The following is a 12,466-nucleotide window of genomic DNA, read 5'->3' as shown; positions in this document are numbered from 1 at the left end:
TACCCTCAGTTAGTGGAAAGATCATGGATTTGGTGCTAAGCAAACCTTTGGCTCAAATTCATATCCTGGTTTCATTACTGTCTGGCTGGATAGTCTTGAGCAGGTGAATTAATCTCTAGGACTCAGTTGTGATATCTGTAAAGTAGGGATAATAACAGCAGCTACCTTACTGTGTTGCTATGAGGATTTAGCACAATAATCCATGCAAAGAAAAGCATAATGCCTAGTATCCACAAAATGTTTAATGAAAGAAAGTTTGATACCCTTCCTGTTCATTAATGTGGAGAAACTTGATGAGACAAAGGAAAACTAGCTATTCTTGACCCTTTAGAAAGATTTCCACTTTGTTAGCGTTTTCACAAAATACCAAGAGCTACTAGAAAAATCAAACTTTCTTTCACAAGGTGTACATTCCTCATTACACCAATTTTCTCAGGGCTACTTTTACATCCCTGTTCCTTAGAGTGTAAATAATAGGGTTGAGGGCAGGGGTAAGTACTGTATACAGAAGGGAAAGCAACTTCAATAAGTCTTCATTCTGAGGCCCTGATGGGAAGCCATAGACAATGCCGAGAGTCCCATAATACAGACTGACCACTGTAAGATGGGAGGAACAGGTAGAGAAGGCTCTGCTTTCCTGTGACAGAAGGAATCCTGAGAATGGTGGAGATGATGTCAGTATAAGAAGCCAGAGTTAGCAGAAAGGGACCTAGTGCAAATAAAGAGGTGCATATAAAAGAGGTCATCTCAGCTACTTGAGTATCAGTGCAGGCCAGTTTCATGATGGGCTTCAGATCACAGAAGAAGTGGTCAATCTCACTGGCAGCACAGAATGTTAACCGAAAAATGTGGACCACGAGAAGGATGGGTGCCAGAAATCCAGCTATCCAAGAGGCGCCAGCTAGCTAGCTAGCAACCCATGATGCTGGAATAATGCAATGGGTTACAGATGGCTATGAAAAGATCATAAGACATTACAACCAGTAAGAAGCATTCTGTAGCTACCAGAGCAGCAAAAATAAATAAATAAATAAATAAATAAAACTGGCAAGCACAGTCTGAGAAGGAAATAGGCCCATGAGGTGACAGCAATGCCCTTAGCATCATGGGCTCAATGGTAGTGGTGTAGCCAAACTCTAGGAAGGAAAAGTGGTCAAGAAAGAAATACATGGGAGAATGAAGGGAGCAATCAGCCAAAACCACAGTTAGGATTACAATGTTGCCCATGAGAGTCATCACATAGATGACCAAAAATACCCCAAAAAGAAGATACTGAAGGCCGTGAAGATCCCCCAAACCCAAAAGGCTAAGTTCTGAAATCTGAGTCATATTTTCTTAGTGCTAGCCATGACTTGGATCTAAAAAATAAAAAAAGAAAAAAAGGAAAGAATGACCATTGATCAAATTCTATTTTTAGAAAAAAATGAAACTGCTTAGAGGCATCGTACATATCAAGCATAATTGGCTTCTTTCTGGATGTTCAAGATTTTTAATTAATAAATTTGATCACAGTCCCCCAGAGGCCATTTGGAAAGTTCACCTTTGATTTCAATTATCCCTTCATATATAGAATGTATAGGCCCTTGAAACTATGATTATGACATATGAAGATGCACATTTTTCCTGCTATTTATTTTTGAAAAAATAGAGAGAAAATATTCTATCTTTGGAGATCTTACTCTGGTTGTTTCTATTGCTGCTAGAGGTGTTATCATCATCAGCAATGAATATTCTGAATGACTTACCTGTAAATTGTATAAAGTCTATGATCAAATTTGTTTCCTGTTTTAGAAATTCCATACCAATTAAATAATATGACTTGAATTTCAAATGTTGAAGGATGTTTAATTCTTACAACTTATTTAACAGTAAGTTCTCTATACATTAGTAGAGGAGGCATAATGACATGAGGGTGAACTAGTGATGGTAGGGATATGGTATGGTATAATAGAGACACACCTGAATTCAAATTCCAGCTCTGCCACTGAATGACGTGTGCCTTTGAGTAAGTCACATCACTTATCTGACAGTTTCCTCATCTTTAGAACAGCATATTAATTCTATGTAACACGATTTGCACAATCACTGGTCCATATCAGTCATTTAATACATTCATTCATCCATTCGACAACACTTATTGAGTGCCTACTCTGTGCCAAACTCTTTGAAAGGTGCTTAGAATAAAATGGTGAAAAAGTCAAGAATTTTTTAACAAGTCAGGAGTACTCTCTACATCTCATGGAGTTAACATTTTAGTAGGAAAGAAAGACTAACCACAAGTAAAGAGACCCATAAAATAATTTTGAGTTGTCCACTATGAATGTAAAAAATAAGGACCCAAAATAGGAATATGCTGTATGTATGTGTGTTTAGGAGAGGGCTACTTTGGTTGGTGTGGTCAAGAAAATCCTAAAACATTGAGACCTAAAAAAATGGGAAGGAGATAGTCATGCAAGATTCGGGAGTGAGGGGTGGGAGAAAGTATTCTAGGCAGAGGGAACAGGCCTTAAGCAAGGAATGATTTAGAGTGTTAGAAAAACTGAAATTGAAAAATACATATATATGGTTTGGGGGAGTTGGAGAGAGAGAGAGAGAGACAGAGAGAGAGAAACAGAGTCAGAGACACAGAGAGAGAGACAGAGAGAGAAACAGAGACACAGGCACAGCGAGACAGAGAGAAAGAGATGAAGAAGAGATGAATAGAAAAATAGGAAAGGGCCAGGTCATATATGTCCTTGTAGGCCATGCTATGCCATGTAGACGTTAAATATGGTAGGAATTCATTGGAGGAGGTTAAGCAGCACTGTGATCAAATTTACACCTTATAATCACTTTTTACACTGTATAATTAATGAATTAGAGTGAGAACTTCATGGGTAGATTAAGACAGTTAAGAGATTATTTCAGTGGACCAAGTGAGAGATGATAGTAAACCTGAATAAAGTGGTTGCAAAAAAGTTGGAGGGAAGGCAGGGTCAAGATACATTTTGGAGGTAGACATGCCAGGGCTTACTAATAAATTAGATGTGAGGAGTGATAAAAAGTGAACTATCAAAGATAACTCCTGGGTTTCTGGTTTGAGCAACTGTTTCTGTTTACTTTAATGGTGATAATGTGGAGGGAAGTTTAGGGGAAAGTTCAATTTGGAGGTGTTAAGCTTAAGATGTTTGTTTATGAGAATTCTGAGTGGAGAGAAGTGGACAGCTGGATTTGAGAGTATGTAGCCCACATGAGAACGCTGGAGTAGAATATAAATTTAGGAATCATCAGCATACGGATAATATTCAAAGCCACAATAATGGACAACGTGACCTGCAGAGAAATTATGGATACACAAGAATGTACTACGCTGAGCTTTAAGACCCTTTTTCTCTTAGGCCTGACAGAAGGAAAAGTAAGAAAAAGAGATTGAAAAGGAGTCAGTGAGGTAGGATGTAAAGTGGGAGGAAATACAATAAGAGAAGCCATGTTTGAAGAAAGTTATTGATTGTGTTAAAAGCTGGTATAAGGTTAAGATGAAGACACAGAATAGTCTCTTATGTTTGGTTACATGGAAAATAGATTCAGTAAAGTAGTGGAGACTGAAGAGGAACAGAAAAATTGAGTGGTAACTAGAGAGATGAGCATTGACTTTCCCTTTTGCATGCTGGTCAGAATGATCCAGCATAGAGGGGTTTTTGATGATATATTAGTAAATGAGGAGCTAATTTTAAGAGTGAAATCTTTTATAAAGTGAGAAAGGATGGGATACAGAGCACAAGTGGAGGGGTTCACCTTTGGTAAGGGCATGGACACTTCATCTTTTTAACAAGAGGAAGGCTAGAGAAAATAGATGCAGTTGTAGTAAGTTGATACATCTAATCTTAGGAAGATGGTGGAGTTTGCTTCTAATGGTTTCCATTTTCTCAACGAAGTAGGAGATGTTATCATGCAAAAGTGAGGGTAAAGGAAGACATATGGGAGGTTTGAGGGCAGAAGAAATATAATAAAATAGTCGTATCTGTAAATGAGAATGATATCCTTCTAGAAGAAATACTAAAATTTCCAGGCAGTATTGAGTGGCAATTTGATTTTTGAGAGCATAAGTTTAAGGTGTAATCACACGGCTTTCTTGCATGGTCTTCACTAGCAATGTTTAGCTAGAGTGGGGTAGGCAAATAGTTGGTTTCAATCAGATTTGGAGTTTGACAAATGAAAACAATGGAAGAAAAGAGGGGCAAGAGAGTTAGGGAATATTTGTAAAAAAAGTTGTAATGAAGGACTATAGATAAGTGTTAAGTCTCTCCCATTTCCTTCTGCTGTTTATTAAAGACAGAAAGGACATTAAAACTGTCATTTGATCAACCCTTTAATTTTTTGACTAAGAAAGAAAATTCAGGCAGGTAAATTGTCTTTCTTAGGATCTAGATCTAGTTAATAACAGAGCAGGAAATGACACCCAGGTCTTATTTTCTGGTTCTTGTTCCTTCCATTATAGCATGCTCTTATACTTTTTGCTTTCTTTTTGTCTCTCTTCAGTGTCCAGTCCTTAATGTGTAACATGTAAGTACCTGAAGAAAGACTTACCTTCAGTTTAGTAACATGTGTCGGGAGCTTAATGATTTTCAAAGAACTTTCAGACCCATCATTATTTTTAATCTTCCCAAAAATCTTGTGATGTATGTGGGAGTGTGAGTAGGTCTTTGATTTGCCTCATCTGATTTTTCAGATACAAAAACTGAGTATGATGATTACTATACTACAACATTGTATTTCAATTATGGCTATTTTTTTGGAGGTAAAAAGTTAATCTTATGTATGTTGATATAAGTGTGAATTTACAAGATGCTAATCGTATTATGAGCCAAGAGTTTTTGTTTAGTAACTGGATGATAGGAGTCATATGGAGATTGCCATCATCTGAGCTGAACAACAAATAACAGAAACTGAGGTAGCTTTCCATGATGGACATGTAACAAAAAACCTGCTTTAGGAAAAAGGGGTTTGGAAGGTAGGATGAAGTAAACTATTTCAGAGCTCTGGTGGGTGTCCAGCAAAAGTAGTACCTTCTTAGGAGAAGAGAGAGAAGGTATTTCAGGCAGAGGGAATAATGTGGAAAAACATCCAGTTACCTGAGGACCATGTTGGCCATTGATTTCAGAAAGATTGTTTGAGCAAAATGAGTAGGGGGCCTGAGGACAAAAAAGCGGGGGAGCACATACATTTTTGGAGAAAGAAATACCAAAAAAAAATTTTTTAATGGGTTAAAGTGGGAGAAACAAAGAGAGTGATATCACAGAGTCCAAGGAAGGAAAGGAGCCATCAGAATTGTTAGTAAAGGAGCCATGAATATTGGAGTGCTGTGACAAGAATCCTGACAGTACTGAGACAGGGATGTATAAAGTAAAAACAAGAAATGTAGGTTATTATTTCAAGACTGTTGGTGAAGTAAAGGAGAGGGAGAGAGAGCCAAAATAAAGTAGAGGTAGAAGAGAGAGAAAGGACTGAGAGAAGATATTCTTGTTCATTCTTGATTTTGCTTTTTAGTAAAGGAGAAACTTGATCAAGATTCTAGGTGAAGAGTCTAAGTCCAGAGAGAAGTAAGTATGAAAGACATGCAAAGGGATGACTGATGGAGCAAGGAGGGTTAGAGGGGATAGGATGGGGAAATATACAAGTGGAGGCATTATCCTTAGACAAGAAAGAACAATCATCTTTTAGAAGAGGAGAAAGGGGTAAAGATGGGTGTGGATAGTGATTATCAAGATAATTATCTCATCTTTTTCCTTCCACTTGAGTTTGGAAACTTAAGCCATCCTTAGATGGCTACGATGAGCCCATGGTAGAGATGTTCACTTTGCTTCCTCAGAGCCTGTCTTCTTGTTCCATCTGCATATGTGGAGCCCAAAATACTTAGCAGAAACCAAAGTGGATTGCTAAGACATGTAGCTGGTTTGCTGTACCACTACTATGTCGTTTGACCAGGAATAGATCCAGCAACATCATGACAGACACGATATTATATGTCCTTTAAAAAGATCCGACAGGGCCTTAAGAATCATGGCTTTCCAACCTTTCCTTTTATATCTGCACAATTATACTTTACTCCCTAACTTCCCTGGAACCCACCAAGCTTCCAAAAAGAAGATCTAAGAGAACTTCACCCTAAAGGCTCTTTTGGTTTTCAGGCGGTTGTAACCAAAGCATTTTTAGCTCCTGCAGTGACCTCCTTTGGGTTTAGAAAGAGCACAATACTGGCCTATGTATCCATGTTTTAAACACTCCTACAACCTTCTGCAAGCAGGGATTGGTAGATACAGCTCAAATAAGAAAACCAATTATCTTTAAGTTTAGCTCCCAGGGGAGCTTTGCTTTTTAATTGAGAGATCAATGTTGGATTCTCATGACATCCTGAACTTCCCATTCAGTGACTGCTGACTAATAGTGTGAAATTGGAAATTGGAGTATCTGACATGTCACATGGGTTAGAGCCACGATCCATTTAGGCCAGCCACCAGAGGCTGCTGAAAGCACCAAGCAATAGCTTGGAGAGTGTACAATGTGAAAAAGTATTGAAACGAGTGACAGAAAATCTAGGTTCTAGACTTGGATCTCCTGCTGCATGTGCAATCTGGTGTGTCATTTATCTTTACTAAATCCCAGGTTTTCCTACTTTGAATGGGAGCGATAATCCCTGCCCTGCTGACCTCACAGAGTTGCTGTGGGACTCAAATGATGTACGGGAAACCCTTTATCAACTAGAAATCTATACGATCCATAGTAATATCATATTTGAGGAGTGTGTTAATGATGTCGCTGATCACAGAAGTTGAGGATAGTTTTGTCTTTAAGTTCAAAGATATCTGGACCCCTAAAACTAGAAGTAAAACTCTTACTTTTTTACATCATTAAATACCGCCTGAAAACATCTAAATCCCTTCCCCCAAAGCCTTCAGTCAACTTTAAATGAATTTTACATTCTAATTAAAAGCACAACTGTTAGAGTTTGGTTTTTATAATCGAATTAAAAGTCCTCTTACACAAGCTGCCAGAGGTAGTTTTTAAAACCAGTTACCTTGTCATTTTTCCACCCTTGGTAGACAGATTGCATCTGGCCTCCTGAGTAAGTTTTGTCAATGCAGGTTCATCTGCTCTCCAGGCTATAAAGAAAAGAGTTGTTTGGGGTAGTAAAACCTCTTTGTATAGCAGTTAGTGAGGCCTCTCCCATTTCTCTGATGACTTTGTGAAGCATCATACAAAACAGAGCACTTGTAGATACATAACAATTTCTTCTTATCCCAGGCCATCATCATTGTCACCATCTGGTTACAGAGTTCACAAACAATGCCTGGCCCCTCCTCTGTGTCAGTCAGTACTCTAAATGCTGGGAATATAAAGGTGAAGAAAGGCTGCAAAGCTGAATCCATGACTTACGAACTCAATGACTAATGGAAATGACAGACACGTAAACAAAGCAGTGGAACTGCAACATGATAAATGCAACAAAAGGACTCTGTATAACATGTAGATGTAGCACAGAGAAAGGAGTTGTGGGATGGGGGAAATAATAACAGTGAAGGTCCATTGAAGGAACTGCCGTTTGGGGATTTTTTGGTTTATTTTCTTCCAAAGCACTTTTTCATCTATCATTTCATTAATCTTTATAATGCATTGGGTTTTGAAGGATGAATAGAAGTCTTTTGAGCCAATGAGTGGGTGGAGTTTCAGTCAGAGGGAATAGCATGTGCCAGTAAAGAGTGACAGTAGAGAAGGCTGGAGAAGGAGGCAGACACAGAAGATGGCGGGCCCTGTACACCATCCTAAACAGTGTGGACTTTATCCTGAGGTCAGTGAGAAGGGTTTTTAAATAGGGAAGTGGCGTACTCATGTTTGTGTTTTAGAAAAGCTATATACTTTGAGTGGATATGCAAATAAACTAGAGGCAAAGGAGACTCAGACAGGAAGTCCAATGAAGAGGCTGTTACTTCAATTCAGGAAAGAATGATGGTTATTGGAAAAAGAGGGGAGCCAATGGCTTCAGGCAATAGTAACATCACTGTCTTTATCACTAAGACCATCTTGTCCCTTCATCATTATTCAACTTTATCAAAAGTAATTTGTGGAAGAAAATAATTTTTCTGAGTATTTGCAAACATATGAATGGATCATAACCCTGAAGTTCACGTGTGACTTAGTTATTTGGTGTCAACTCACATTTCCCATAGAAACAACAGCAGTCCTAAATCTCTGGCCATCCCAGAGAAATCGATTTAAAGTACAAAGTACTTGGAAAGCTTTATGTTTGCAGTGAAACATAATTGTTCTCTAATAACATTTGTCACATTAATAAACAAAAGAATGAAGGAATAAATGTATTAATATAATTTACTAACACAGGCAAAAGTCTGTATTAGGTATTATCAGAGATGCAAAGATGTCTCAGATGTAGCTCTTGGCCTTGAGGGAAATGAAAAAAATGCTTCAGCTGGACAGCTCACCAAAGTGACACCTCCTCTCTAATGGCCAGCATGCTCGCCACTAAGGCTCAGCAGGAAGTTTCATTAAAAGAAAATTCAATAAATGTTACGTAATCTTCAATACACAAGAGTACTAACCTAAGAATCACACAAGGTGTCGGGTCTTTGATTTTAAGCTCATGAATTTTTCAAAAATGAAGTTTAATGAACAATACATAATTTGCACATGGTGAATAATTAAAACAGTATAACTAATCCTCCCTCCAATTCCAGACCAACAGTCCCTCTCTCCAGAGGCAACTACTATAAATTGTGGGTGCTTCAAGAAATTTTATGTGCTTATACCAGCATTTATATACATTTACATTTTTTCATATTTACACAAAAGTGATTGCACAATCCATAATAATTTCACAGAGCTTTTTAATTTAATGTATTTTGGAGATCTTTCTGTATCTGCATGCATAGATCAATCTCATTCATTTTAACATTTACATTCTGCCTTGGCATATGAATAAGCCATTATTTATTTATTTTTGTTACAGAGCTTGTTTTCTAAGAAATAAAAACATTATAGATACGATGAAAATTCTTTTTGTCCCCAATCCCATTTCTCGTGAGCCCCAGAGGCATCCACTATGCTGAAGTTGCTGTGTGTCCTCCATGTTCATGTTTTATCCTACTATATATGAATGTATCTATAAATAATACATGATAATATTTTGTATATTTTAAATTTCACACAAATGGCATAACATTTTGCAACTTGCTTCCCCCCAACCCCCGCCACTTCACATTTGTTTCTTTAGACCTATCCTTGTTGATAGTTGTAGTTTTCATTCACCCATTGTTGATTTATCTTGCTCCTAGTTATACTGAATACTGTGGGTTTGTTGGCTTTTCCTTGTAGGCTATAAATAAAAGTCCCACAGTTGGAATTATTTTTCTCAAATCTTTGCTTTGACTTTGCACTGGATAGATTAATAAAAGGATGGAAGATTCTTATAAATTGAAAACCTGGAAACTTTTTGGTCTAGAAAAGGAAGGACATTTATGTTAATAAATATTAGCCAGTACAAACAATGTTGCAATAAATATTCTTGAAAATGTTTTTTTGTATTTCTTTAAGGTACCTAGGAGTTGAATTGCAGGCTCGGAGTATATTCATATTTTCATATTTACTAGGTATGACCAAATTGCTCTCTAAAGTGGATGTGCAAATACTTATTCCCACAAGTAGCGTAAACAGTTGTTTCCTCACATTCTTGCCTGCATTTGGTATTAGCAGATATTTTTATTTGTGGTAATCTGATGTAATAGTATCTCTGTGCTAATTTAATTTGCATTTCCCTGATTATTAGTGAGGATAAAAGAATGTTTTCATCTTTTTACTGGCCATTCAGGTTTTCTCTTTTGTGCATTGTCCAATAATATTTTGTCCATTGTTAATTTGGATTGTTGTTTAATAAATGTAGTCCTTTATGGAATCCATATCTGTCTGTTATATATTTGTTGCAAATATCTTCTCCAAGTCTGTCACTTGCCTATTAACTTTGTTTATTGCAATGTCTTATAGCATAGAAAGATGGAAGGTTTTATTTTTTTTTATGTGGTTAAATTTATCAGTAATTTACAATTTGTACTTTTCAGGCCTTATTCAAAAAATCCTTTCCTACCCCAATAACATTAATATATTATTCTAAATTTCTTTTAAATTTTAAAAGTTTTTTAAAAAACATTGTTATTGAGTCCATCTTGAATTTATTTCTATATATGATGAAATATAGGAAATTAATTTTATTTGTTCCAATATGAATAAGCAATTGTTTCTACACCACTTATTGAATAGTCCCTCATTTCCTCTCATGATCTACAATGTCAGTTCTGTCACATACTAAGGTCCCTTATACAGCTGACCCTTGAACAACATGGGTTTGAATTGCACAGGTCTACTTATACGTGGAGTTTTTCCAACAGTAAATACTACAGTACTACATTATCCGTGGTTGAATCCACAGACGTGGAACCAGGGATACAAAGGAACTGTGTGTATATGAAGGGTCGACTGTAAATTATACATGGATTTTCGACTGCAAGGAGGGTTGATGTCCCTAACCCATGCATTGTTCAAAGGTCAACTGTATTCTCAGCTTTCTGTCTGGGTCTCTCTTTTCTCCAAATGATCTGTTTGCCTCTCTCTATGCAAATACTATGCTGTTTTAATTACTATAGTTTTCTAAGTCTTGATATCTGTAGGATAAGTACTTCCTATTTATTCTTCTTCATAATCGTCTTCGATATTCTTGGTTTCTTAATTTTTCATATGAATTTTAGAATCAGTTTGTTAAGTTTCATGAAAAATCCTCTTGGAACTTTGTTTGGAATTGCCTTGAACTGATAGATTAATTTTTGGAATTGTGGACATCTTTAAGTTAATGAATTTTTCTATATGGAAAAATGGTATATATCTCCTCTCATTAAAGTCTTCTTTTAAGTCCTTCAGTAGTGCTTACAATATTTTCCTAAAGATAATGGGCATTTTTGTTAGAGTTTTACTTAGGTTAATAGTGTTGCTTGTTATTATGAATGGTAGCTTTATTTTAACTAGTTTTATCTATTTTTTTTAGATTTTATTTATTTATTTTTAAACATCTTTATTGGAGTATAATTGCTTTAAAATGGTGTGTTAATTTCTGCCTTATAACAAAGTGAATCAGTTACACATATACGTATGTTCCCATATCTCTTCCCTCTTGCATCTCCCTCCCTCCCACCCTCCTTATCCCACTCCTCTAGGTGGTCACAAAGCCCTGAGCTGATCTCCCTGTGCTATGCGGCTGCTTCCCACTAGCTATCTATTTTACGTTTGGTAGTGTACATATGTCCATGCCACTCTCTCACTTTGTCACAGCTTACCCTTCCCCCTCCCTATATCCTCAAGTCCATTCTCTAGTAGGTCTCTGTCTTTATTCCCATCTTGCCCCTAGGTTCTCCATGACCTTTTTTTTTTCTTAGATTCCATATATATGTGTTAGCATATGGTATTTGTTTTTCTCTTTCTGACTTACTTCACCCTGTATGACAGACTCTGGGTCCATCCACCTCACAACAAATAACTCAGTTTCGTTTTTTTTTATGGCTGAGTAATATTCCATTGTATATATGTGCCACATCTTCTTTATCCATTCATCTGTTGATGGACACTTAGGTTGCTTCCATGTCCTGGCTATTGTAAATAGAGCTGCAATGAACATTTTGGTACATGAATCTTTTTGAATTATGGTTTTCTCAGGGTATATGCCCAGTAGTGGGAGAGATTAGTACAAGCAACTCTATGCCAATAAAATGGACAAACTGGAAGAAATGGACAAATTCTTAGAAATGCACAAGCTTCCGGGACTGAACCAGGAAGAAATAGAAAATATAAAGACACTAATCACAAGCACTGAAATTGAGACCGTGATTAAGAATCTTCCAACAAACAAAAGCCCAGGACCAGATGCGGTCACAGGCGAATTCTATCAAACATTTAGAGAAGAGCTAACACCTATCCTTCTCAAACTCTTCCAAAATATAGCAGACAGAGGAACACTCTCAAACTCATTCTACGAGGACACCATCACCCTGATACCAAAACCAGACAAAGATGTCACAAAGAAAGAAAACTACAGGCCCATATCACTGATGAACATAGATGCAAAAATCCTCAACAAACTACTAACAAACAGAATCCAACAGCACATTAAAAGGATCATACACCATGATCAAGTGGGGTTTATCCCAGGAATGCAAGGATTCTTCAATATACACAAATCAATCAATGTGCTACACTATATTAACAAATTGAAGGAGAAAAAGCATATGATCATCTCAATCGATGCACAGAAACCATTTTTTTTTTTTTGCAGTACCCGGGCCTCTCACTGCTGCGGCCTCTCCGTGGAGCACAGGCTCCAGACGTGCAGGCTCAGCGGCCATGGCCCACGGGCTCAGCCGCTCTGCGGCATGTG

The 12,466-nt window shown here is 37.1% G+C and overlaps 1 pseudogene; it reads right to left on the bottom strand.

Moving 5' to 3' along the window:
* Positions 1-418: 418 nt before the first annotated feature.
* On the bottom strand, positions 419-1,329 carry LOC137216576 (olfactory receptor 10A4-like; annotated as a pseudogene).
* Positions 1,330-12,466: the final 11,137 nt, after the last annotated feature.

This window comes from Pseudorca crassidens, chromosome X (assembly GCF_039906515.1).
Source record: "Pseudorca crassidens isolate mPseCra1 chromosome X, mPseCra1.hap1, whole genome shotgun sequence".
Taxonomy (NCBI): Eukaryota; Metazoa; Chordata; class Mammalia; order Artiodactyla; family Delphinidae; genus Pseudorca; species Pseudorca crassidens.
Note: the sequence above shows the minus strand (reverse complement) of the source record. Positions and strands in the feature narration are given on the sequence as shown.